A 27,184-nucleotide genomic window follows, 5' to 3' on the forward strand; every position below is an offset into this window, starting at 1 on the left:
TGTGCATGACTTCTATAGGAAGAATTTCAACTCTCTGTATTTTAGTGAATCTGTTATATATTGTCATGAGGAGCATGTACGTAGTCACCTCCAATTTGTGCAGTTCCCCAGTTGGAGGTATTCAAGGGCAAAACCTAAAGTGATCAATAATAATACTTAACACCTATTACATACATCACTTGAAAACACTTTAAAAAGACCTCCAAACTGGATTACTGTAATCTGCTGTGCACAGGCTGCAGCAGGTACAACCAAATGCAGCTGCCCACCGTCTCCGTGGCTTAGGCTGCTATGAGCCCACTTTCAAGTCTTTCCACTGATTTCCAGTCAGCTTCCAATGCCAATTTAAAGCTTTGGACCTAATTTTCTAAGAAATTCATGGTTCAAGACCCAGGTACACTAACAACCAAATTTTGGTCTATGAACAATTAAGACAGCTGTGCTCCTCTAGCGCAATGTAGATCTCTCAGCTCAGGATGAAGCTCATGAAGCTGAGAACAAAGCATTCTTGGTCAAGGGGATCCAGTTATGGATAAACCTCTAGAAGAAATTAGTTGACCCAGGACCTGACTTCCTTTAGGAAATGCTATGGGGCCAATCTAGCTATAGGGAAGCTAGAGAGCTGCTTAGGGTTGCAGATTTCTGGCAGCTGCCTAGGATGGTATATCTGGCCCAGCTGCCACTCTGTTATTTGACCCAGTAGCCCCATCATCATGCGAGAAGGGTGGCTGCCCCAAATCTACCACCGTAGGCCTATGAGGAGGGAGATGACACACTGACGTTTTGCTTAGGGCAGCAGCTTGTCTTGAACAGCCTCTGGGAATGCTGCTAATCCTTCCTCTTTGTAAAAGTTTTTAAGAATGACAGTCACAACACCAATGCCCCCTTCTAACCAATAAACTCCTAACAACACCAAAAGGAAATATAAAAACAAAAATCCTACCTCACGCAGCAAAGTTTTGACCTCGAAAAGGGAGAAATCCCAGAGACTCCATGAAGTCAATTAAGGAATTAGCTATTGCTATTGATTTTACATGGAAGACACTCAGATACTATGGTGATTGGCAGAAGTATAACCCTAAGATAGAACTAACTGATAGTCATAACTCCCATAAGTAGTATCTGTATTTTATTGATTAATCAAGTTAAGCAACTTGCAAAAGGCCATATAGCCAGTCATCTTCAGAGCTGGCATTAGAATTCGGATGACACTGGCTCCCAGATCCATGTGCAGATCATTATACCAGAGTGCATTCTGATTATTAGCGAATGTTAACATAGGAAGATTACTTTTATTTTTAAATGTATTATTTTATTTGTGGAGGTTTTAAGGAAAGAGTCAAGAATGAGCCATTCAGATCCTGTTTATTTTCTGCAATAGAGACAAGTGCAAACAAATACTGCAAAAGCAGCATTGCTGTGGGCAATTTTCTTTCATTATGCAGCTAATGCAGAGCGCTGATGACAGATCATTCTTGAGCGGTTGGGCACCACTAATAATGGTACAAAGACCTAACAAACTGGCCACCCAGTTCTGAGTCAATGCCATGAGTTTAAAAGGAGCCCATAGCATGTGCCACCATTGTGTCCTGCTTGGCTGTCTCATTTTTTAGTGTGTGTAAGAAGAGGTAGCCTGTATTTAAAGATAATAGAAACAGTCAGAAGCTATTGAGGTTTTTGTCCTTCTAGATAAATACTTATTTATATTTTTCCTGCACATAACCTGAACTCTAAATGCTAGTAGCACTTCCCTCTTCTGTAAAATCACTTTTGGAAAGACTTGGGCTTTACTATTTTACTATTTTACATTTACATAGTTATTGTCCCTTTGAATAAATACTACCAGGGATGTTGCAGTCTCTTTCTTTGGTTTGTAGCTCATAAACAAACAAACCTAATACCTGACTCCAGGAAGTGATATTTTGATCACGTATTGAAGCATTTCTCTTGTATACTCCTGCTCCCAATCTAGCTCAATCTAAAATGACATGCCTGACTCACCACAACCCTAATTCTTTATCAGGCCTCTGTGGTCTGACCTGAATGTTGTTAAGAGCCCTTTTGAGTGGCTGCTTCTTTTATCATTGGATTAAATATATCTCTGACACTACTTCATCTATGCTTGTACTGGTGCCACAATGATTAACCAGCACAGGGTTGCTCCATGCAAACAATAGTACATGGGTCTCTTCAAAGGACTTCCAAATCTTTACTGATTCTCAGGGCAGAGCCTTAGGGGCCAAGTAGTCAAAAAAAAAATTAAACAACCCTAAAAGAACTTCCACGCTCTTCTCTGATGCCGAGAGTAATAATAAGCCATAGGCCAGGTCAAAACTGTAGCAATAGAACACCATTTTAACTGAGTCAAAACAAAATGATTTTTGCCTTTAACTACTCATCTGAGTTACCGTGAACAAAACAAGTTCTTCTCTCTTGACCAAAACAAAACTCCAATAAATGACCAAACCCACTACAAAGATTTTCAGAGTGTCTTGGGGAAACACTCATGCAGCAAAATCTCAAAGTCCTTGCTCAGATTTTATAAAGATTTTATTTAGACACACTCCCACTGATCTAACTGAGACTAAGGACTGAGTGAACGTTTCAGAATTTAGCCAGATTTTTAAATAAGCAGTGACTCTAAAACATTCATAAACTGTAATTTTTACTTTTATACAGTGTTGTATCAGCAATGTCATAAGTTACAAACTGACCTCCTAAAAGTAATGAAATTGCAGCCAAAAACTTTGACTAACACAAAATCTGCTGCTGTATGGTGAACATATGCCAGACTACAAAAATGAAAATGATTTGGTTTAGCATTTGAACAGATTCATCTCTCTTATCCTGAAGAGATAAAAGGATAAACATTTAGATCATTTGCAGCTCACAATATTTTCTGAGTGAATGTGATTTATAACAATGACAAACTGGGATATGTAGCTATGATCCTGGTTCTGACAGCTGTTCAAGGTCTATGCTTCAGTAGTCTCAGATCAGTACATTTCACTGCCACAAACTGGCATCTTTGCTGGCAGCCTAGGAACATATTCTTAGGATTGCATGGACACAGAACAGGAGATTGAATTACCTTCTCACCATCTCTGAAAAGGGTTGAGGCACATTGGTAGGACACTATGGAGAAGTATGAATAGGTGCTAGCCCTGCCTTTCCTATTCTGTCAACAAATTTGGAAGTTCAGACTCCAGAGCTTTCAATCCAGCAACTTCCATGAATGCTAAATATGTGACTGTAATACCAAAGGCAGAAGCTTCGTTACTCTGTATTGCTCACACTGCCTCGTCATCCCAAACATTATAATAAAACTTCCTTAGTGAATCCATGTCTGCACCACCACACAGTAACCCATCCCTGCATGTGACAGATGATAGCCATTTAATGCATTTCTGGAAGGCACTCACATGTCCTGCAGATGGGAGCCAGCATAAAAACCTGAAAAGAAGAGAGTCCGTAAGGGCCCAACTTTGTGAGGTACTGAGTTTCTTTTGTCTCCCATTAACATCACAATTAATTCAATCCTAGTTTATTCAATGGGAACTGAGGGTTGGAAATTACTGTATGATCAGTGGAGGATCAAGTGATCACGATCAAAGTGCAGTTTGTATTGTATAACCAGGACAGAATTCAGTTTAGTTTTGTATGCTTATTCAAGGTGCTTTTGTGGTGTGTCTACAATATTTATACTGCCGTTTGTATAAACAAAAGTAAAATAGCTGTCCCTTATTGTCTATCATGCACAGTGCAGCTGTTCATGTAAATGGCTTCTACGGTGTGTTATTCATGCATACAATTTTTTTTAAAACTGTAGTTTCTGTGCCTTGGCTTGCCAATGTACAGCATGTGATCTTCGTTAAAACCTCACTGTGGAATGCTGACATATACACAGGATTATTTTTCCTGCCAGGAGTTCATATAGATTTATATGAAGTTTTAAAAATGCAGCCTCAACTTTTATTTTTCCTTTCAGAAAGAAACACAGCTGTCATACTGGTGACAAATAGCTTTTAATTTTAAATGATCCGTAGAAAGGAACGGGCATCTTTCCTGACCACTTGGTGGTGGGATATAACTAACTGCATCCTATCAGCTAGAGAACCACTTATCACATTTGTAGGTAATTTAACATGGCATATTACCAGCTGTTTTAGAAATAAACTAATCTTAATCTCACGTTTCCCCAAAAGAAGACATCACAAGCCGTTTTACCTCCTCAGCAACTCTTTATGCATTCTTGTACTTTGGGATAACTGTAATTCTGAACAAAGGCAAAACTAACCCGGAGAGCTATACAAAGGCCGACAGTAAAAATACCACAACTTTTCTCTTAAGCTAATATGAAACAAATACTTTGTTCACAGAGAATTCCAGCTTGAGATACACATTTTAGGGGCAAAGTACTGGACAAATGGGGTGGCGGGTGTGAAGAGAAGGACTTCTCCTACCGGACTATGGAGTGGTTGCAGAGCCACTCTGCGGTCTCTTACACAGCTTCCCAATGGTTGAGAATGGGAGGATCTGTGTCACAGCAGATGCTCTGATCCTCCTGCAGCCCTAAAGTAGCGCACCTACAGTACACACCTTACTTTCTGCACAGTCCCCTGAAATCTTGCCACAATCCCTTTGCACAGTGGAACTGCACTTGTTCTGCTGCCTGGAAAGCCTTTGCATCTATGGAGGAGGGGGCTGGGTTTACCCCTAGGTTTGCCCCTTAGTGTTCTGGGAGGAAAACCTAGGGATTTAAAGTGCACAGACACTGCAGCAAGGAGGGCCATACTATGTGATAGCTACTATATGACTACCACAGGAGTATGGAATATCAAATGAGGAACATGTGGAACCCATCTGTATGACACTTGATTCTTCAACATCTGTTACCCGCATTCCAAAATTATAAGGCCAGATCATCCCTTGAGAGCCGTGTATGGAGCACCTCCCCTGCCCTTGCAGAAAAGGGGGAATGCCACCTCTGAGGCGTTCCACAGGGTTTGGGCGCTGAGAGTTGGAAGGAGACAGAGAGGGGCCTCTCAGCTCTGCCATAAATCCAACTTCCCCCCAAATTCATGTGGAAACTGTCTGCAGTATCCTATGTTGTTTTCTCTTTCGTGGTTTGGAAACCCCCTTGATGTGGTTTCAGGGTAGCCACAGTTGGGTGTGCCCCTGGCACTGTGGCTCTCTCCAAACCCACGTTCTCCAATGGCTTTGACAAGCTGAGGAAGCTGAGCAACAGTGAGGAAGCAGAGGGGCTCTGTACAGGAGACCCTTGCATCCAGCAACTCCCTAAGAAATGCAGTTGGGAAAATGTGGCTGCCTGCCCTTCCCACTCTCAATCCCCTATCCCTCCAATCAAAGAAGTCAAAGAAAATTCCATGGTCTGGGTCTTCAGCTGATGTAAATAAACATAGCTTCACTTACTCCAGTGGCACTACACTAATTTACACCCCAATTAGGATTTGGCCCCATAACCGGAAACTGATTTCAGGGTCTCTGTATGAGTTACTCCCAGTTATTCCCAAGTTGTTGTTATTGTAATTTAAAGTATGATTGATTTAACACATTAAAAATTAAGTTTGCAAGAGGATTTGCAGATGGGCCTGATCAGAACTTTATCAAAGTCCTGTTCAGCCATGTGGGGCCAGCTGCCATCTAGCCCGACAGTGTTTGTAGATCACTGGAAGGGATGCCCAGTAAAAATGCAAAGTATTATATATTCTCTCAGCATACTAAAAAATAGTTAAAGCTGGTACATGACAATGAAATATTAACCATACTCTCACATAATTTACATTGCAAATGTAACAACTGTAAATTGTGGTAATTTTTAATGATCTGTAATGCAAAAGCAGTTTATATTTTCTTCAGTCTCTGCAGAAATATTCCCCTTTGCCGTCAGAATAAATCTGGCAGTTTTTAGACCAATCACATTTTCAAAACCAAAGTTATAAGGATGCTATATAAGTATTTTATAAAGGAAACTGGTTGCAATCTTCAATTTGCTATCTATCCGTTTATCTAATGCCCATCACCATATTATCTGAGTACTTTGTCCACCTCTTCATAATATTTAAAAATAAATGAAGGGACTCGACCACCAAAAGTCTAAAATATTGGAAACGCTTCAATGAGTGAGGTATTAAACAAATGGAATAGTTAAAAGAGCTGAATGAATGTGAAATCAGTATAAAATATCTAGTGTATCCTTAAAAATCTTTTTGAAGTTTTAAAACACCATGCGACAGAAATGTATTTTAATTGTCAAGCATTCTAGCACTAATGGAATAAAAGCTTCAAACCTCTGTTCCTTTAATACAATATTTCATTAGTTCTAACAATTGAGAAGAATATTTGTAATGAAGGGGAAAATGGTCTGAAGTTTCTTCATCTGCAGCTGTTTATTTCTAGGTAAAAAGTCAAAGAAAAGGAGTTTGAGCTTTACCCTATCTTAACTTATCTACAAAATACACTCAGATGTAGTTTGAAAGACAGAAACAAATACTGTGCTTAACCTTAAGAGGTGCTTGGGTTTTCCCTAATCTTGACCTGCCACATAACTGAAAGTGGAAGCCTTTGAAATGGTTTTACAAAAATATTTACTTTTTATTAAAATTAGGGATAGAGAAGATTAACATGGCTTTTGCTCTCCCTTTCTTTTTAACCTTGCAAACAGTTTAGTCATGAACCTCTGCAGGTCGGCATGTTCTGTTGTGTTTATCTGATAGTGACAGAACAAACTCCAAATATTTCAAGGGCTCAGCTATGCTAAAGCCTCACAGTTTAACCTGCTGAGTATAGAATAGCCTTTTCTAAAGATATTTGATTAATAGAACACTCTTTCTGCAATGACTTCTGTATTTTGTTACGTTTTGGTGGGGATTTTTTCCTAACAATTGTGCCATTAAAAACATGGAGGGAAACTAAATAAAATGAGTAAAATCTGCAGTATTTAGCCTTCTTGGAACTATTTACTGCTTAGAGTCTAAACATCTGATATACACACTCCATTGTCTCCTGTAATTGACTCACATCATGGGCTTTTCATTTAAAAACTGGGAGTCAGCAGAAAAAGAAAACATATTTCTCTGAACCAAAGACCAAATCCTGTGGTCCAAACAAAACTCTCTGTGGGCCCAATCTTGCTATCATTGATATCAGTTGGAGTTTTCCTATTGCTTTCAATGGAGTCAGGAGTGTGAGAAAGCCAATTGCTTTCAATGAGGGTTTGCCTGAGCAAGGAGTAGAGTTGATGATATCATTATGGTCAGTTGCTAGGCAATGACTATGTGCAGCAATAAGGATTTCAGGAATGGGCTGTGAGTAAGCAAGGATTACAGGATTAGCCCAAAACACCAGCAAGAATAGATATCATTAAAATTTTTTGAAATGGCAGAACACACAAGGAGGTGGATCCTGCAAGCAGTCTGGTTGAGGATGTCCCCTTCACTCCTGTGGCAATGCGTGCTGGATTGGTATGAATCAGGTAATGATGAGAAGCAATGCTTAATTTGTGCCAGGGCTTGCAAGGGCTGGACCCCGACACCTCTGGACTTGGTAGTTCATAGCCCCGGCACCTCTGGGCTTGCTGCATCAGTTATGAAAGTAAAAAAATTGCTTGAGCCCCATCACCTCTCTCATTACAAATTGATCACTGATGAGAAGTCATGAGTTGTTGTCTGACCATTGACTAAAGAAAGGACATTTTACTATGGCACCTATTGCATTCCATGCCTCAGATCACCAGTCCTATCTAAAGAATGGGCTTTCCAAATGAGTTTAATGCTAATTCAAGGTGCCAGATTGGCAGCTCCAAAGAATAAAGTCCTCTGTTTCCTCACAGAAGGGGTACAGTGCAGGTAATTCAGTCTTCTCCATGTGGCCCAGCTCAGCCCAGAATTAACCATCTTTAGAGTGTATAAATACCTCCTCTGGTACAAGTCTCTATACCAGTGATACTCCGACTGAGGCTCACGAACCGTAAGTGGCTCTTTAATGTATCTCCTCTGGCTCTTTGCAGCACATGATATTAAAACACTGTGTGATTTAATTATTAACCAATCAGAATGCTTTTACTATGTTATTAACCAATTGTAGTTGATAAAATAATACTTGGTCAGTCATATTATATATATATATTCACAGTAAATGAAACAATGACTTCACACTACTGGGGCTTTGAGGGCTGAGTATCACTGCTCTATGCCAATTCAACCTTTGGCCTCTCTGCTGCCAAAGCCAACAAGAATGTCAGTTCGTGATTGTTATGGCAGTGGTTCTGTGATGTGCAACCCAGTCTATCAGAGACCAAACATTTGTCCACTAACTTTTTGAAAGAAAATACTAATGAATATGGACAGTTCTCCGGTTGGATTCATATTTATGTCCATTTGGAATACACAGTGATTCTTTACTAAGAAAATATTTATAAAGAAAGCACAGGTCCTATATATAGAAAAAAATTGGCTGTTACTTTTTAAACCCCAGTAACTAATGCAGGAAAATTGGTCTGAGGAATGTGTAAAGGTGAAGAAGAGGTTTTTTTCGGAAGCAAAATCTAACAGCAGCAAAACACAGGAACTCAGGTGTCAGTCCTACTTATCTTCATGCACTATAACCATACTACAAACTAATAACAAAGCTTATATATCCTTTAAAATCTTTCAACTCTTTTTCCCTTCATAGTCCCACTGACATTTCCTTTGCCTCTTGGAAGTAACCTGGTGCTTTTTTCACTCCCGGTCACGCCAATTTTAGTGGAAGTTTCCCTGTTTCTCATCAGCCACAGTATGTCTCCTATATCCCTAAGCTATTAAAGGAAGCTCTCCGTGACCATTAGCTGTTGATGACAGAGTATGATATGACATCTTTGTGCATTTACTGTATACAGAACTGATCAGAGCACACTAACAGTGCACACTCCTGTGTTATGTCCTAATCAAAGCAGAGTAGCGAGACAAGAGACTGAGAAACAATTAATGAAGTGAAAGGCTAGACCTCTGTATAGAGTGCTGAGTTTAGAACCTGAGTTTAGGAGCTATTCTGAGGTTGACAAACAACCCCTGCTCCATTTATTTTATTTAATATGTTGCTTCTTGTTTTGGTTTAGTTTCCTACTGCTGAATGTCCATTTAATTCTCTTTACAGCCAGCACAAATTATATCCAATTTTCTTGATCCCATTGTAGCCTGAGATTATGGTTAGCTATGAATATGCAGGAGATTTATTAAATGTTTTAATTGGAAGCCCCCCTTTCACTTAGGACCCTTGACCTGAAGATTCTACGCTCTAACAGTTTGAGACAGAATGTAATTTTTGTTGTTGTTTCACTTTTTGTTTTGCTAGTGTTCATTCTTGTTGATATAATTGTTCAATTATGGAAAGAACATGCATCATAAGAGAGCCATGGAAATGCCTCTCTTAAACTTGTTAACTCTTTCCCACAATCTTGACAACAGCCCAAGCCAGCTGCTAATCTGTATTAAAAAAATAAAAAGACAGGTGGTTGGGTTTTATGTTCAATTTATTTATTAGGTTATTATGTTGATTGAAATTTGGAGATTGAATCCAAAAAAGACCTTGCCCCCTTTATATGGGGTTTCAAGAATGAATGCATACCTTTAGGCCAATAATAGCAGGCATGGGAGATTTTCAAGCTTTTTCTACATATAGCTGGTACAAGGACATTAAAACTAACCCAGAAGGCCTAACCAAATGCTGTACTGAACATTAATTCTCTGATATACCACAGCAGCAGCGTTAAGATTCAGCCACACCCCACTATTTCGACAGAATATCAGGGTTACCAGTGACAAAATAGAGCTTATAATTTTTTTTTAAATTGAATTGAATAACCTCATCACAGAGTATTTGAGAAATTAATGACTGGCTAGAGTTAATGGTCCCTGAATGAAATTAAAGGCTCTGCCTCGTGCCATCAATTTTCCTTGAAAGTCATTAATCCCCAGGAAATGCCCATTCACTGATTGTTATTGTTTAATGCTCTTTTCCTTCATGAACCAATGAGAAATTTTTCTCTATGTTTATAGGAGGTGCTCAAGTTAAAAATAGCAGATTTGGCTCTTGTTCTCCATGGGGAAAAATATCTATACAAGAAAACAAGACTAAGTAGATTTTTTTTTTTTAATTAAGTTGCAGAAATTAGGCCTGCTTTACAGGTCATCTTAACTTCTGTATTAGTCCTTTTGTTTTATTTATACAATCATCCATGCAAAGAAAACTGGAGATTTCAAGCAGAAGCCAGAATCAGTCTAAAACCGAGCTTCTGGAGCCTATTGCATAGATGCAAAAAAGGTGTTACATAAAATGACATATGAGGTCACTGTGACAACCACCAGAAAGGAATTCCAGAAAGGTTGTGTTGTTTTTTGTGGGGGGGTGGAGAGGTTCATGATTGTAAATAAAGCTGGTCAGGAAAAGATTTATCCCCTATACACTATGAAAAAAAGACAAAAATGTAGGGCTGTCAATTAATTGCAGTTAACACATGCGATTAACTCAAAACAAATTAAGGGTTTTTTTTAACGAGGGTTAATCGCATACCTCTGGAGATGGGACTTGGTGGCAGCTGAGCGGGAAGGGAGATACAGCTGGCCTTAAGGGTGGATGAGGGGGTCCACCACCCAAGGCACCCTGCTCAGGGGTCCACTGTTGCGTGCCTCCAGGACAGGGGTGCCCCTCCTTCTACCGCCCTGCTGCTCCTGCCTCCTCACCCCCCATGCCATGGCCTCTGGCCAAGATGCTCTGAACAAAGAGCCTGCCTCCTGTCTGTTGTGCGGAGCTGCGGGGACGGGACTGATGTCAGGGTGTCCCCTTCCCCCACCCATGTACCCAGTCGCTGCTCAGCTGGGGTCAGGGAACACGGGGAGCCTGTCTGCTGTCTCAGAATAGTGCTGCCGCCAGCAGCTGCTGCTGGCTGAAAATGCGTTCAAGCTCCTGAGTGCTCTGCTTAAAGAGATAGCGCTCCCCCAACCCCCACACACAAAACACAATCTGAAATGGCACTCCTGGGGCTGTGGACGGCCGTGGGATGCAGCCCCTGTGCGACGGCACGGAGCCCACCTTTAGCCACAGGCTGAGTGCCAGACACCACGAGTTACATAGGATCTGATGGTAATTCTGTGTCTACTAGCTCAGGTTGTAAAAGAAAAATATAGTTTTTCAAGAGAATGGAAATTTTTATCCAAAACTTTCATTTTTCATCAAATGAAAATGCTTCAGTTTTCAGAAACTGAAAACAAAAATTTCAGTTTTTGGATATTAGATTTTAAAAAACCTAAAATCTATGTTTAGATTCTCTCTAAAAGGGTTTTAAAACACCTTCCAGAACAAGATTTAAATCAATATTGGATGTTTTTCTAAAAGAGATGTTCTAGTTCAAACAGGAATTATGTAGGGGAAGTTCAATGGCCTGTATTATACAGGAGGTCAGACTAGATGATCATCCCTTCTGGCCTTGTATTTGTATTGATATAGCCATTCCTTTGAGTGGACATAAAGCCCAGCAAAGCTTTCTGGTCAAGCTGATTTCAGCTTTCATTGGCTTCTCCACCTTACTAATTTTTTAAATCCAGAAAAATAAGCAATAGGAACATCTTTGTAACATAAATCATACAGTATATCAGTTCTGAAATACACACCCTCCAATGTACTCTCTTGATTACTCTTCGCATCTCTTTTTATCCAAAATTTATTTCTGCAAGGAGAATATCTACTATTTTGCAAGTGTGGAGACCTACTTAATATTCTGAGTGAAGGGCTCCTCTAAAAAGAAAGTTGCCTTTATTTTTCTTCGGTGTGTTGGAAAACCAGATGGTCTGCATTAAATTCTAATTTAGCTGAGTCTCTCCCGTGGATATGTTTTCTTTTGAGATCTGTAGTCATCTCCCATGAGTTGTATCTTAATAGCGCTCTTAATGGATTTGGAGGAATTAATAATTAACTAGCTATTTGCATATTCAAAAAGTTGGAGCTGGATCCCTACATAGATACAATTCCTGGCCCCTCTTCAGAATTTTTTTCCCTAGAAGACTAGACTTGCTGCATGCTGGACTTTGAAGCTCTGCACTAAATAAAGGAATTCCTAATCGCATTGGTGGGCTAATTTGGTTAAGCCTTCTCCCCAGTCCTGCCTTCCTTGAGGGTCTTCCATTGTGAAGTTTACGCTACACATTTTAGGTCTGGCATTTTGGTTGTTTTCTTGTTTGTAGCATACAACTTTATGCTGGAATAACATCAGATCCTATGAGGCTTTGGTCAGTAAGTGGTTGAGAGACCTCCAAGTTATACTTAGGTGTACTGCAAGTAGTGGTGGTGTATATTCAGTAAGTGGTACTCTTCCCTCCTCAGCTAGTAATGAAACAATGGCTCAGGCTAGTGTTAGAGGCACTTTGCTGATGGAGGTGTGGATTTAGATAAGACATAAACACAAAGTCTTGAGATTTTTTAGACCAAGGAAACGCAGTGGATCTAATTTACCTCGATTTCAGTAAGGCAGGCCCGTACAACTCATAAAGCGGCGAGGGCCATATTACTCCAAAGAAAACAGCTGAGGGCTGAACTCACCCCGGCCCCGCCGAACCCCGCCCGCCCTGTGGAAAAAACCCTCCGTCCCCAGCGCCGCCCTGCTGAAACAGCAGTATTGAACCTTGGTAATATGTTGTAGCTGGCCCTAAAGTAGTATAAATAAGGTAAAAGAAAAATTTCTTTTTGCTAGAAGTAGAATAAGATCTTCCCCTCACTTTGTAATCAATTGCCCTGTTGAATGAATGAGGAAGGCGTGGAAGGCAGGCACCTCCAGACAGCTGCAACCCTTGGAGAGGGGATGGGAGCCAGACCAGATCAGTAGAACGGGTCAGCTACTGACTCACCGCTCGCCTCCTCACCCCCCAACCTCCGCTGCCAGCTCACCTGCCTCCCTGCCACTGCCCACCCGCTCGCCTCCTCAGCCTCCCTCCCCCAGCTCGCCTACTCACCCCCCGCTACTGCCCGCCCGCTCACCTCCTCAGCCCCCCACCGTCCCGGCTCACCTACTCAGCCCCCCATCCCCTGCCACCGGCTCACCTGCCTCCCCGCCACTGCCTGCCCGCTCGCCTCCTCAGCCCCCCACCCTCCCCGGCTCGCCTACTCACCCCCTGCCACTGCCCACCCGCTCGCCTCCTCAGGTCCCGCCCCCGCTGCCGGTTCACCTGCCCCCCTGCCACTGCCCACCCGCTTGCCTCCTCAGCCCCCCTCCCTCACCCGCCGCTTACCTACTCACGGCCCGCGGGCCACACAGTGAACCCACCTACTCACCCCCCGTGGACCGCATGCGGCCCCCGGGCCGCATGTTGTGCAGGCCTGCAGTAAGGCATTTGATATGGTTCCACATGGGGAAAAGATGGGGATCAATATGAAAATTGAAAGGTGGATAAGGAACTGGTTAAAGGGGAGACTACAATGGGTCGTACTGAAAGGTGAACTGTCAGGCAGGAGGGAGGTTTCTAGTGGAGTTCCTCAGGGGTCGGTTTTGGGACCAATCTTATTTAATCTTTTTATTACTGACCTTGGCACAAAAAGTGGGAGTGTGCTAATAAAGTTTGTGGATGACACAAAGCTGGGAGGTATTGCCAATACAGAGAAGGACTGGGATATTATACAGGAAGATCTGGATGGCGTAGTAGTAGTAATATAATGAAATTTAATAGTGAAAAGTTCAAGGTCATGCATTTAGGGATTAATAACAAGAATTTTTGTTATAAGTTGGGGACTCATCAGTTGGAAGTAACAGAGAAGGAGAAGCACCTCGGAGTATTGGTTGATCACAGGATGTCTATGAGCCGCCAATGTGCTATGGCCGTGAAAAAAGCTAATACAGTCTTGGGATGCATCAGGCGAGGTATTTCTAGTAGCGATAAGAGGTGTTAGTACCATTATACAAGCCACTAGTGAGACCTCATCTGGAATACTGTGTGCAGTTCTGGTCTCCCATGTTTAAGAAGGATGAATTTAAACTGGAACAGGTACAAAGAAGGGCTACTAGGATGATCCGAGGAATGGAAAATCTGTCTTATGAAAGGAGACTCAGAGTTTGGCTTGTTTAGCCTAACCGAAAGAAGGCTGAGGGGAGATATGATTGCTCTCTATAAATATATCAGAGGGATAAATACCAGGGAGGGAGAGGAATTATTTAAGCTCAGTACCAATGTGGACACAAGAACAAATGGATATAAACAGGAAGTTTAGACTTGAAATTAGATGAAGGCTTCTAATCTTCAGAGGAGTGAAGTTCTGAAACAGCTTTCCAAGGGGAGCAGTGGGGCAAAAGACATATCTGGCTTCAAGACTAAGCTAGATAAGTTTATGGAGGGGATGGTATGATGGGATAGCCTAATTTTGGCAATTAATTGATCTTTGACTATTAGCAGTAAATATGCCCAATGGCCTGTGATGGGATGTTAGATGGGGTAGGATCTGAGTTACTACAGAAAATTGTTTCATGGGTGTCTGGCTGGTGAGTCTTACCCACATGTTCAGGGTTTAGCTGATCACCATATTTGCAGCATGGGGCATGGGTCACTTGCTGGAGGATTCTCTGCACTTTGAAGTCTTTAAACCATGGTTTGAGGACTTCAATAGCTCAGACATAGGTTAGGGGTTTGTTGCGGGAGTGGGTGGGTGAGATTCTGTGGCCTGCGTTGTGCAGGAGGTCAGATTAGATTATCATAATGGTCCCTTCTGACCTTAAAGTCTATGACTCTATGATTCTATGATTTGTGGTCATTAATGATCCCATGTCTGTTTCTGTAACAAACAGGATGTTATTCCCAGGGCTTACATTCATTAACTTCTCAGACCTTTAGTTTAATTTAAGAAAGTAGGATTCCAATCCATGTTCTTACAGATAGGTAAGAAATTCATATTTTAATCCCTCCCCACTCCACATTGTTGTCTCTATCCCCCACTTTCTAGTTTCTCCATTTGATTTATTATTACTAATTAATATTTGTATTGTAGTAGCTCCTACAGGCCCCAATTGAAATCAGGGCCCGTTTGTCATAGACATTTTACATACACATAGTAAGAGACAGTCTCTGCCCCCAAAGAATTTACATTCTAAATAAACAAATCAGACAAGAGACAGGAAGGGAAAAAGCGATGCAGAGATTGTTACTTTCCCAAGGTCACACATCAGGTCTTCGGCAAACTGGAAATAGAAGCCAAAGGTCTCCTTATTCTGAGTCCACTGCCCTACCCAATTTGCCTATTTCCCTGTGCTTGTCTTTTCCCTCTTTCCAATTTCTACCTCCCTATCCTTTTCTAATTCAGGTACCTTCCACCCCCCCCACACCTTTTTTTTTTCTTTCCTTACCTTTAGCTCCATGTTCCCTCTGTGGTATATGATGTCCTTGGCCTCCGCACTGAGATTGTCAACAAATCCATCTATTATAATGGTGGTTTGTAGAATATGGACACCAAATCCATCTATTATAATGGTGGTTTGTAGAATATGGACACCAATCTCCTGTCAGTTAATGGGAGAAGGTAAAAAAATATTTTTAAAGGAAGTATTTTATTAAATAACTAGGAGATTTCTTTCTGCGGGTGGGATATATGCACATTCTTTTCTGTTTTTGTTTTTTTTTTGGCGGGGGGGGAGGATTTATCTATTTTGCAACATAGATAATAAAAGTCCCTCATGATAATCTTCAGAATTTTCATCTGAAAATGAAATTCTAGGAGCTCCATCAGCACACTAGTTTGGCTTCCCAATGTATTAAGTTAGATAGGGAGAAACATTTGTGTCTCTATGGGAGGAAACATCAGTTACTTGAGCAATCCTTGAAGGAAAGCAGTGGGGCAAACGTTGGAATTTGCTACCATCTGGTAGTACCAGGAAGTCCATCCTACTGCATGAAAAGACAGGGGATTGGGAAACTTAGCAAATGAGTGTCAATGAATGAAGAAAAAGTGTGGAGGTTTCTTATGGTAACATTTGGCTGTGGAAGAATGGAGGGCTCGGAATTTGCATGACTGTGTAGCATAATTAGCTAGAATTTTACGAGTTGCTCTTTTGCATTCTGTAAACTGATTTCAGCTGCCCAGTCTTACAATACTGTGTTAACAAAGTGCTTAGTGTGGCAAATGTCATTGTGTTCTAGCACTGTTATTACTATCTCATTGTAATATACATTTACATTTCTGATTCTGCTGCTTGAAGAGACTGGCCAGTCATTTTATGTTCAGTTAAGTGCAGCTACATACGCACTTTTATTGACACTTCTGTTCTTTCTTGGTTTGTTATTTTAATCTAAAATAAATCAATCAGATTGAAAGTATCTGTTTGCTCCTACTCATATGAGTTAATCCCATTGGCTTTTATGGACATGTTCACATGAATTGGTGTTTAAAGGATATGGCCCTATAACTGTTAGCAAAACACTGGCTAATTTGAAAAGTTTTTAGAAAATCATCTGTTGCCAAAAACTTAAGAAGGTTTATTTTAAATAAAAAGAAAATAAATATTTAATATTGTTTTTACAAGAATGATGTTTTTAGTTATTGCAAGAGTTGATTTCATTTGCTTATTCCACATCATTCTGGACAAGAGAAAATCACAGTCATGAAAATTCTTCTAATGTCCTATATTAAAAGCATTCAAACTGAATTAAAGAACATAATTTATATTCATTTCTAATGCCCTTGCCAAAAATTACATTGTTGGCCTCTGACTGTATCCATATTTTTAAAACAGGTGTGTTGACTCATACTTTGAGTAGTATTAGCAGAAATCTTGGAGTAGTTCCAGTCCGATAGTACATGGCTAACCCAAGTCCATTACTACTTTGAGACTATCCTCTGCTGTCAGACAGAACATTCTTTATGAAAATGTAGAGTATTGTTTTAATATAATATTCCAGGGAGATTACTAACATCATGTGCAAAGACTAAGGAATGATTCATGGCTGTACAATTATCTCCCAAGATTTAATCGTTCCACATTGTTGGTGTATTGGAAAGCTTTTCTGATAGCAAAAGCAGCAGTCCCCTAAAATGGTGATTTTCCTGGGAATGTAGCTGAATGTAGCCCTGGAAGTTTTACTGATTTGGAAAACATATGACTTTTCCTTCACATTTTGAACATTGTTGTAATTTTTAGGTGACCAGAATAAGAGTGTTTGCTTTAGCAACCCAACATCAGTGTTAGGTAGAGTAATAAATAATTAGAAATAAACATAATTATTTCTAGGATATTTCTATTATCTAGCAGTTTACATATTTTTAAAGTGATACAGATTATAGGACAGAGATAGGTATGGTATTTTGCACACTATCCTATATCCTATGCATTTTAATTTTCTAATTATTTCTACTTAATAAAAATGCACCTAACGAGTAACCTGAAGACATATACAAACTTCTGTTATTTTATAATTTTAAAAGGGACCAAATGTCAACAGAAAACTTCCCGCAACCATACTCTCCATCAACTCAGGCCTTTTCCTAGCCCTCTCAAGAAAGTCTGGGAGAACACACAGGCCTTGCAGTGGTACCTCAAAATCAACATATCCAGGCTCTGGTGAACCAGTGGGAGAAGATACCATTACTGAGACTGATCTGCCTAAAGCCCCATGCATTAACTCAAGGGATTGCAAGCTCAAATTCCTCAATTTTCTTAGCTGCCACAGTTTCACCTGAAGGGAAAGGTAGTCTCTGAGATCACAGGCACTGACTTGTAAAGCACCATGTTTGTAAAGCACCGTGTACATTTATGAAGCTACATGAATGATTTAATTTATTAACAGCCATAAACCTTTTTGAAATCTAAGTAATCTCCAATATTTGAAAGCCTGAAGAAAAGACATGAATGTTAAAAGTAGTAACACTTCTATGGATTTAATTAGTATTTATTAGTAGTAATAGTATTATCATAGCACTAGGAGGACCCCATTGTGCTAGGCATTATACAAACACAGAATAAAAAGACAGTTCCTGCCCCAAAGTTTACAATCTAAGTACAGGACAAGAGGCAACAGTGGGATACAGACCGGCGGGCGGGAGGGATTCGAAGGAAACAATGAGACAGTATTAGTCAGCATGTTAGGCTGTGGGCTCAGCATCTCAGTAAAGGAGAGTTTTAAGGAGGCATATGAAGGAGAATAATGAGGATAATGAAGTCTTGCAGCTGTTTCCAGGGAGTTCTTCCCAAGTGTGAGGAACAGCATAGGAGAAAGAACAAAGGGTGTTTGAAAATTTGACAAGTTGGCAATAGAGGCTGGCATCACAGACCAAACAGAGGTGGGAGTCAACATTTTGATAGTGAATGAGATGGTTGAGACAATAGAGAAAAGAAAGCCACTGGTGGGATTCAAAGAGAAGCATGGCATGGTCACACCAACCATCTAGGAGAATGATCTTTGTAGCAGCATTATGAATGGACATGATTGGTGCAAGATTGCATTTGTCTAGGTCAGAGAAGAATGATGCAGTAATCAAAATTCAAGATGATGAGAGCTTGGATGAGAGTTTTAGCTGTGTGGATGGATAGGTAAGGCCATATCTTAAGAGATTCATAGATTCATAGATTCTAGGACTGGAAGGGACCTCGAGAGGTCATCGAGTCCAGTCCCCTGCCCGCATGTCAGGACCAAATACTGTCTAACCTACTCTAACCTACTCTTAAATATCTCCAGAGATGGAGATTCCACAACCTCCCTAGGCAATTTATTCCAGTGTTTAACCACCCTGACAGTTAGGAACTTTTTCCTAATGTCCAACCTAGACCTCCCTTGCTGCAGTTTAAACCCATTGCTTCTTGTTCTATCCTTAGAGGCTAAGGTGAACAAGTTTTCTCCCTCCTCCTTATGACACCCTTTTAGATACCTGAAAACTGCTATCATGTCCCCTCTCAGTCTTCTCTTTTCCAAACTAAACAAACCCAGTTCTTTCAGCCTTCCTTCATAGGTCATGTTCTCAAGACCTTTAATCATTCTTGTTGCTCTTCTCTGGACCCTTTCCAATTTCTCCACATCTTTTTTAAAATGCGGTGCCCAGAACTGGACACAATATTCCAGCTGAGGCCTAACCAGAGCAGAGTAGAGCGGAAGAATGACTTCTCGTGTCTTGCTCACAACACACCTGTTAATACATCCCAGAATCATGTTTGCTTTTTTTGCAACAGCATCACACTGTTGACTCATATTTAGCTTGTGGTCCACTATAACCCCTAGATCCCTTTCTGCCGTACTCCTTCCTAGACAGTCTCTTCCCATTCTGTATGTGTGAAACTGATTTTTCCTTCCTAAGTGGAGCACTTTGCATTTGTCTTTGTTAAACTTCATCCTGTTTAACTCAGACCATTTCTCCAATTTGTCCAGATCATTTTGAATTATGACCCTGTCCTCCAAAGCAGTTGCAATCCCTCCCAGTTTGGTATCATCCGCAAACTTAATAAGCGTACTTTCTATGCCAATATCTAAGTCGTTGATGAAGATATTGAACAGAGCCGGTCCCAAAACAGACCCCTGCGGAACCCCACTCCTTATGCCTTTCCAGCAGGATTGGGAACCATTAATAACAACTCTCTGAGTACGGTTATCCACCAGTTATGCACCCACCTTATAGTAGCCCCATCTAAATTGTATTTGCCTAGTTTATCGATAAGAATATCATGCGAGACCGTATCAAATGCCTTACTAAAGTCTAGGTATACCACATCCACAGCTTCACCCTTATCCACAAGGCTCGTTATCCTATCAAAGAAAGCTATCAGATTGGTTTGACATGATTTGTTCTTCACAAATCCATGCTGGCTGTTCCCTATCACCTTACCACCTTCCAAGTGTTTGCAGATGTTATGCAGAAAGCATCTGTAACTTTTGGGACCTATGATCATGCTAAAAAAGCTTACCACAGGTCACCCCAACTCCAATTGCTCGCTCTGGTAGATGTCAGTCCTTCAAAACTCACAACTAGGTTTCTCCTATGGTTACAAGTACATAACTTTCAGATTCTTTATACAGCTCAGGCCTTTGATCTTCAGTCTCTGGGACCAGCAGACAATGACCCTCTCCTCAGGATGTAGCTTCAAAAAACTGGGGTTTTGCCTAACCGGAGGTGGGGAATTTGCATTAACCTCTTTCTAGGTATTCCCAAGGAAATCCACTTCACACTTATTGGCTTAAAAGTATATTCTTGTCTGGCAAATTTTCAGCATAGTCCTTTCAACTCCCAATCCTCACATCACATCTTCCCCTAGAGAGGTTATATACAATCCTGACCCATGATAATATGTCAATTTAATACAATAAGGTTTTTCAAGGATATTGCAGGAAATTTCCATATCAATCACAACAGCTAGCAGGGGAAACTGAGACTCAGAAAGGTTAAGTAACATGCCCAAGATCACAAGGCAGGCCTGATTCTCCACTGTGTTATAACTTGTATAGTAATTTATACATGTAAATGAGTGAAACTAAACTTCCTATATGTCAAAGCTGCATTTAACAATATGCTCAGTTTTGTATTTTTAATAATTTGCCAGTTAGCAAAGCGTCATATGTTGTTTCAATAGTTAATTGATCTGGTAATTCTGTCATTTTTGTAGTTATCTTCTTAAACTAAGTCCTTTCCCCTTAGGCCTTGGCTACACTTACCAGCTAGTTCGACGGCTGGAAATCGAAGTTCTGGGTTCGACTTATCGCGTCTAGTCTGGACGCGATAAGTCGAACCCGGAAGTGCTTGCCGTCGACTGCGGTACTCCAGCTCGGCGAGAGGAGTACCGCGGAGTCGACGGGGGAGCCTGCCTGCCGCGTGTGGACCAAGGTAAGTTCGAACTAAGGTACTTCGACTTCAGCTACGTTATTCACGTAGCTGAAGTTGCGTACCTTAGTTCGAATTGGGGGGGGTAGTGTAGACCAAGCCTTAGAATCAGTCCTTGCTATGCAGTGTGGTTTATGTAACTGGTTTGATCATGAAATTTTCAGCGGTTTTGGAAGTGTTAAGAAGATGTAAATTATATACACACGCATATATATACATTAAATTTACACCTACTTTAAGACCACTTGACACTGCCGAAGTGATATAAAGGGGCCTCACTGTAAATGAGAATCAAGAACCATGTCATCTATGCATACTCATGGCAGAAGATACACTTCCCACTGGGAGCAAAGATGACAGACTCAGACCCTTATGGAGTTAATTTCAAAACAAACTGAATTATTTTGCTGTCACCCTCGTGTGACATTTGATCACATCATTACGTTTCTATTTTATACCAATGTAGTTTTTATTCAGGCATCAATTTCTGCAGTCTGCTGTTCCCAGGTTGACAATGCTGAAGAAGCAACCAGCACTCAGTACATGATCTCGCATCACTCAGCAGGGACCTCTTTGGCTTTTTCAGTGTGTGTTGCAGCCAGGCTCCAAAAGAAGTCCTTTCTGTTCAGTCCTCTTCAGGCAGAAGGATTGTGATAACAGCAGAGGACTTCAGGAAGGGGTTTGAAGTATGTGTTGAGAGGATAGGGGAGGGAAATGGGTGGGATCTTTAGAGCTTACTTTAACATGGAAAATTGCCATGTTTTGGTAGTCAAGGAAAAGTTCCATGCTAACGCCAGAGATATTAACAGTCCTAGTGGGTTTCCTAGCATAATAATGCTTACAATGATAGCTTTAGCAGACTAAAACTAAGATCTCAAATATTATATTACTATATTTCTCATATACACACATAATCAGAGGCCAAATTCTGCCCTCATTTTACATCCAGGCAACCCCCACGAGATTCACATGGGTGGTAAGAACTCAATTTTTATTTTTTTTTGTAATTTTGACAGATAATATCATTGGTTTTATCTATGTAAATATTAACAGTTGTGTGAAATTGTGGGTTGTAAGCATTTTTTATCTTTATCTTTTTTAATTTTCAATTATGGGGAGGGTGTCAGACAATTGCTTTATAACCATTAATACACAAATTGTCAACATCACATGTCAAAATATACAAAGTAAATATCTTGAAATTAAATTCTAATCAGTTCTCAAGCAACATTTTTCATACTTTGTCTATCTGTGAATTTCGATTGTTATCGATGGAAATATATTTTCATCAGTTTGTGTGTGTAATTGATGTTTACTGACATGTATTGATGAAATTCTAATCTGTCCACGCCTAGGTGTAAGTGAGAGCAAAATTTTGTCAGCTGAAGACATTGGGGTTGTATGGATGTAACTGAGGGTATGTCTACACAACAACTAGACACCTGCGACTGGCCCGTGCTCACTGACTTGGGCTCACAGGGCTCAGGCTGCAGGGTTGTTTCATTGCTGTGTAGACTTCCAGGCTCAGGGACCCTCCCACCTTGCAGGGTCCTAGAGCCCAGCCTCCAACCCAAGCCTGGAAGTCCACACTGCAACAAAACAGCTCCACTGGTGTCTAGTTGCTGTGTAGACATACCCTGAGGGGAGAAGATTGTTCCACAGTATATAAGCAGGAGCAAAAAGCAAAAGGGTTGGGAAAAAAAAAAAAGAAAAAACAGAAAAGGGGTGTTTTGACTTGATTTCCAGCCTGACCAGGAACTACTGGAAAGTTCTTTCTCTATCTGTCAGGTTTTAGAGTAGCAGCCGTGTTAGTCTGTATCCGCAAAAAGAACAGGAGTACTTGTGGCATCTTAGAGACTAACAAGTTTATTTGAGCATAAGCTTTCGTGAGCTACAGCCTACTTTATCGGATGCATGTAGTAGAAAATACAGTAGGAAATAAATTTGTTAGTCTCTAAAGAGAGCACAGGAGTACTTGTGGCAATCTGTCATTACCTTACAAGAACCATTGTTCTGATTTGATTACTAGCCCAGTTTTGCTGACCCAAGGATAAGAATCTGAATTCTAATGTATTCATCCAAAGGAAAATGAACCTATGAACCTTTTGAGGTTCACCCATCACTAACTGCTAAAAATGTGAAAGTGATCTCTATATAGCTTGTGTACCTATCAGTGGGAGTCCTGGAAAAAATACATCACTGTGCATCTTATTTCATTAAGTTGAATACTAAAATAACAAAAATAACTAAACACCTGTTAGCAGTGAAGATAGCTTGCAGATAGCTGCAATGTTCAAATAACTGAGAAATGCTTTACACATCCCTGGGTGCTAAAAATTATTTCCAAAAGCTGAAGACACTAGAAAATGATATAGCTACACTAACCAGAATACTTTTACATATAGAATTTCAAATAATGTAGTACACCCCACAATGCACCTGTTACTCCCAAACAGGAAGGCTAAAGCATGATACTGGTAAGATAAGAACAAACTGCCTAGAATGTATACCCTGAATACTGTAGCAAGCCCATACTTCACATACAACCCATATTTTTCATTCTGTCATCAAAACAACTTTAGCTTTAAATTCCTGCTGGAGTCCCTGGATGCAATAAAGCACAGTGTCCTAACATGAAGGTCTTAATCATGCCTTCCAGGCACTGGCCTACATTGGGAGTCATGTGGAGCCACACCCTCTGAGAGGAAGCTGTATCCATGAGGATAATGCAGCATACTCACTTCTCTAGGCCCTGGCAGCTCTGCTGGAACTCCCTATTCCTTTGGGTTGGGTTGGGTTGGGTTGTCTCCCCATGTGCATTAGGAAGGAGCACTACTGTGCTACACTGAGCACAGGAACTTCAGCTATGCCTGATTCTTGCATGGGGGTCCATGAAGACTCTTATTGTCTTCTGCTACACCTGTGCAATAGGCAGGCACAACTTATCCCACAGCCATTTGATCCATAGAAATGCTGTAAATAGCGCATAAGGATAGGCGTATCATTAAACCACATGAATGGGAGTCAAGAAATCAAGGTTTGGTTCCCAGTTCTCTCAGTGGTCTCATTGGGTGACATTGGACAAGCCATTAACTTTTGGGTGCCTTAGTTTTCCAAGCTGTAAAATTAAGACAATAGAAGTTACCTACCTTGCAAAGGGGTCATGACGATTAATTCATTGTTTGTAAAACACTTTGAGAGCCTGTGATGGAAGGCAGTATATAAGTACCAAATATCTTGGTATGGTGTCACTGATTCCCTAGCACTGCAAGAACATTAGCCATTTTCATCAGCATGTTGCATTTCAGTTCATACTGTATGATCAAATACAAAAATATGCAGTTTTCTGAGCTCAAAATATAAACTGTAGTATTATGAAAATTTGTTTGTTTTTCCTAGGAAAGCTTTTGGGTTCCCCACTAGATTGTAGTAACTTGGTTGTGAATAATCTTTGAAAAATTACCAGCAGTAATTAGAAATGAATGTTTTCCTGCATTGTATGATCTGTATCAGACTACTGAGGAAAAGAGTGATGATGTATAAACAGTCTGTGTAATGTGTTTTGACAAGTTTGCTCATTAAGAAAATAATTACCTAAGCCCTCTAACTATGTAAAAAATATCCTGCAAGTCTGGTTAATGTTGAACTTGTTTCTTCTAATTTTCATCAAATCTTTCTATGAAATATAATAATATTCTGAAATGTATCTGCAGTTACTGCCAACCCTCAGCAGGAAAGTATCCAAGGTTTTCATTTCTAAGAAGCCCAACAACATAAACAGACTGCTGCCAACACACCCACCCATTAACTACTTTAAAGCCAAAACCTAGCAATTCCATCCAAAGTCAAAGCTCACACCCCAGCCTTAGCTCATCACATATAGGTGCTTAGTATCAGACAGTTATCTGATGCCTCCAAATATTCTACGCGCAACAGGATCTGATGAGGATGCAGTTGTCAGTCAGTATGAACTTGATTTTGTTGATTTGTATCACCTATCTGAACCTTTAAAAAAAAAAGTATTACTTTACTTTTTATTTAGGATTACCCATTTAAATAACTAACTCTGCTGGAACAATCTCCAAGCCAGCAGCAGTGGATGGCACTCTTTCTCTGGAATCCATCAATGCCACTCCTTTCCATTTTCCCTGTTTAAGTCCCCCATGTGGTTTCGTCTGGAGAAGTTATTCTCCACTTCCTCGCCTAATGAAAACTCAAAACAGTTCATAACAAACTTTCCTGAGCTGGGGATGGGCCCTCAATTAGTCCAGAGGAGGAGGTGGGAAGTAAAAGAACAATGCAATAGCGATAGCTGTGTTAACCTGAACCTGCCCCTACTCCCACTGCAAAAGTGCTTCTGTGGCTGTGGATAGCTCCTTGAAAGCTACCCATTTCATCCATACCAGCTCCTTGGGACCCCTAACATAGCCAGTTACAGCAGTGGCTTATGGGGAGAGGTCCGCAAGTACTATCTTAGCAACCTTCCCTTCTCCTCGCTGGGTCCAGCAGCACTCAGCTCAGCCATTGGAGTGCATGCTAGCCTTACACTGTGAAGTCATCACTGGATGCCCACACTCCAAATTATGTGCAGCCTTCTGGTAAGCAGGGAGCAGCAAGGGAAAGCCACAAAGCAAGAGTGCAGAAAGTAACACAGTACAGAAAATAAAGACAGACACAAATGGTGGGAAGGGAGAGAGAAATGAGTGGGGAGGAAAGATGGCAGCAATTGTGCCAGGGCCTACTGCAGGGAGACATAGGAGGGGCTCTCATCTGCCAGTTTGTTGTTGGGTGGAAGCCTGGGCCAGGAAAAGGTTAGAAACCACTAGCTTTTAAGCCAATGCAGAATGCCTGCTGCTGAAGAGGCTGCATTTTACGGCACAAGAAGTGCAAAATTAATATGATCCTGCCTCCTTCCCCATCAGCTACTGGACCGCATGCCACTCCCTAGGAAAAGGTGTCATAGTTCTGGCTCTGGTCGGCAACTGCGCAGCATTTCCACAGGTATCCTGGTCACCAGCTGTCACTGTAAGGGTTACGATAACACAAACGTTTTAGTATAGACTAGCTAGGTGCTGAATTCATTGTGGGTAATAAGCTTATCAGTAGCAGCATTCAGAACTTGCCCCTTTCTTAGCCCGAACCTCAGGCACCTATCACCTTGGTATCTAAGAGCTGATGGACAAAAGGGTTTAAAAAACAACTTCAACTATCCAAATTATAGTCGTTAGAGACAGAGTAGGCCTATTAGGTCAGCGTTTCTCAAATGCAGCCACCAGGGGCTTTTCTTGCAGCAACAGCCTCCTGAGGTGTGATGGGGAGTGGAAGGGGGAAGCAGCAGCAGCCCCTCCCACTCACTGGTGCTCCTGGATGCACAGCGTTGGTGTTGATTGCTGAGGCTTCCAGCAAGGGCTGGGCTGCCAGTGAGTTCCCCACCTTCCCAGGGCGATAGGGCTCAGGATTTGGGTTTCAATCAGAGGGTGATGAGAGGCAGGCTCTGGTTGCGAGGCTTTGAGCTCCGGCCCCAGGGTTTCAGGTTCCGGCCCCCCACTGCCTTCCCAGAGCAACCCCCCCTCCATTGCCCCGGCCCCTGCTGCCTCCGCCAATCCCCCATCCAGAGCTTAATTTGTCCCCAGACTTCCTAGGGCTGAGTAAGTCTGCTGTGAAAAGTGATACTTGTATGTTTATTAATATTACTTTTCACAGCAGACTTACTAGCTAGCATTAAATAAATTACAATGATTTGGATGTGTATATGTGCATATTTATTTGTTTTTATAAAGCTAATTACGTATTTTAGGAAAAAGTGTGAGAACGGCCACCAGGAAGAGTTGGCCTGAGGCCACTCTGAGGCCACCAAATAATTTGCCCTGAGAACCCTTGTGCTATGTTATCCACCCCATCCTGCTCACAGTGCAGGTTCGTCCCTACTGTTGACTTACTAGAGCTTTGTCTAGTCCAATTTAAATTAGCCAGGAAACAGGGTTCACACCACTTTCTGTGTGATATTATACTACAGTCCAATAGCTCTCACTGTCAGCAAGCCAAACTGAACTTGCATTGAACCAAACTAAACCTTTTCTTAGGGTTCAAAAAAGTTCATTTTGCTTTGTTTTTCTTTAATTTCCATGTGTCTCTGACTTCCTGGTGTCAGCCAGAAGCAAAAGTACTAAAATACCATGAAAAAGGCTTTTTCTTCAGTATTCTGGCCTAGGCAGAAGAGGGGAGAGGAAATTGCATGAGAAATCTACATGTTGCAAGACTTTCACCCTGATTTGATTTCCAGACCGAGAAGAGAGAATAAACTTCAGATAAGCATTAGAACATTAGTTGCTTATCTGAGTAATAGGTGCCTATA

The 27,184-nt window shown here is 41.0% G+C and overlaps 1 protein-coding gene and 1 long non-coding RNA gene across 2 annotated transcripts in view; one reads left to right on the forward strand and one right to left on the reverse strand.

Moving 5' to 3' along the window:
• Positions 1-11,917, reverse strand: part of LOC117877622 — a 73,852-nt gene extending 61,935 nt beyond the window's left edge. Inside the window, exon 1 of the long non-coding RNA XR_004645773.1 lies at positions 11,769-11,917. This is a non-coding gene — a long non-coding RNA (uncharacterized LOC117877622). The remainder of the gene's footprint in view (positions 1-11,768) is intronic.
• DLC1 (DLC1 Rho GTPase activating protein) overlaps positions 1-27,184 on the forward strand; it is a 156,324-nt gene that overhangs the window by 49,785 nt on the left and 79,355 nt on the right. The gene's annotated exons all lie outside the window — the stretch shown is intronic.

This window comes from Trachemys scripta, chromosome 5, assembly GCF_013100865.1.
Source record: "Trachemys scripta elegans isolate TJP31775 chromosome 5, CAS_Tse_1.0, whole genome shotgun sequence".
Taxonomy (NCBI): domain Eukaryota; kingdom Metazoa; phylum Chordata; order Testudines; family Emydidae; genus Trachemys; species Trachemys scripta.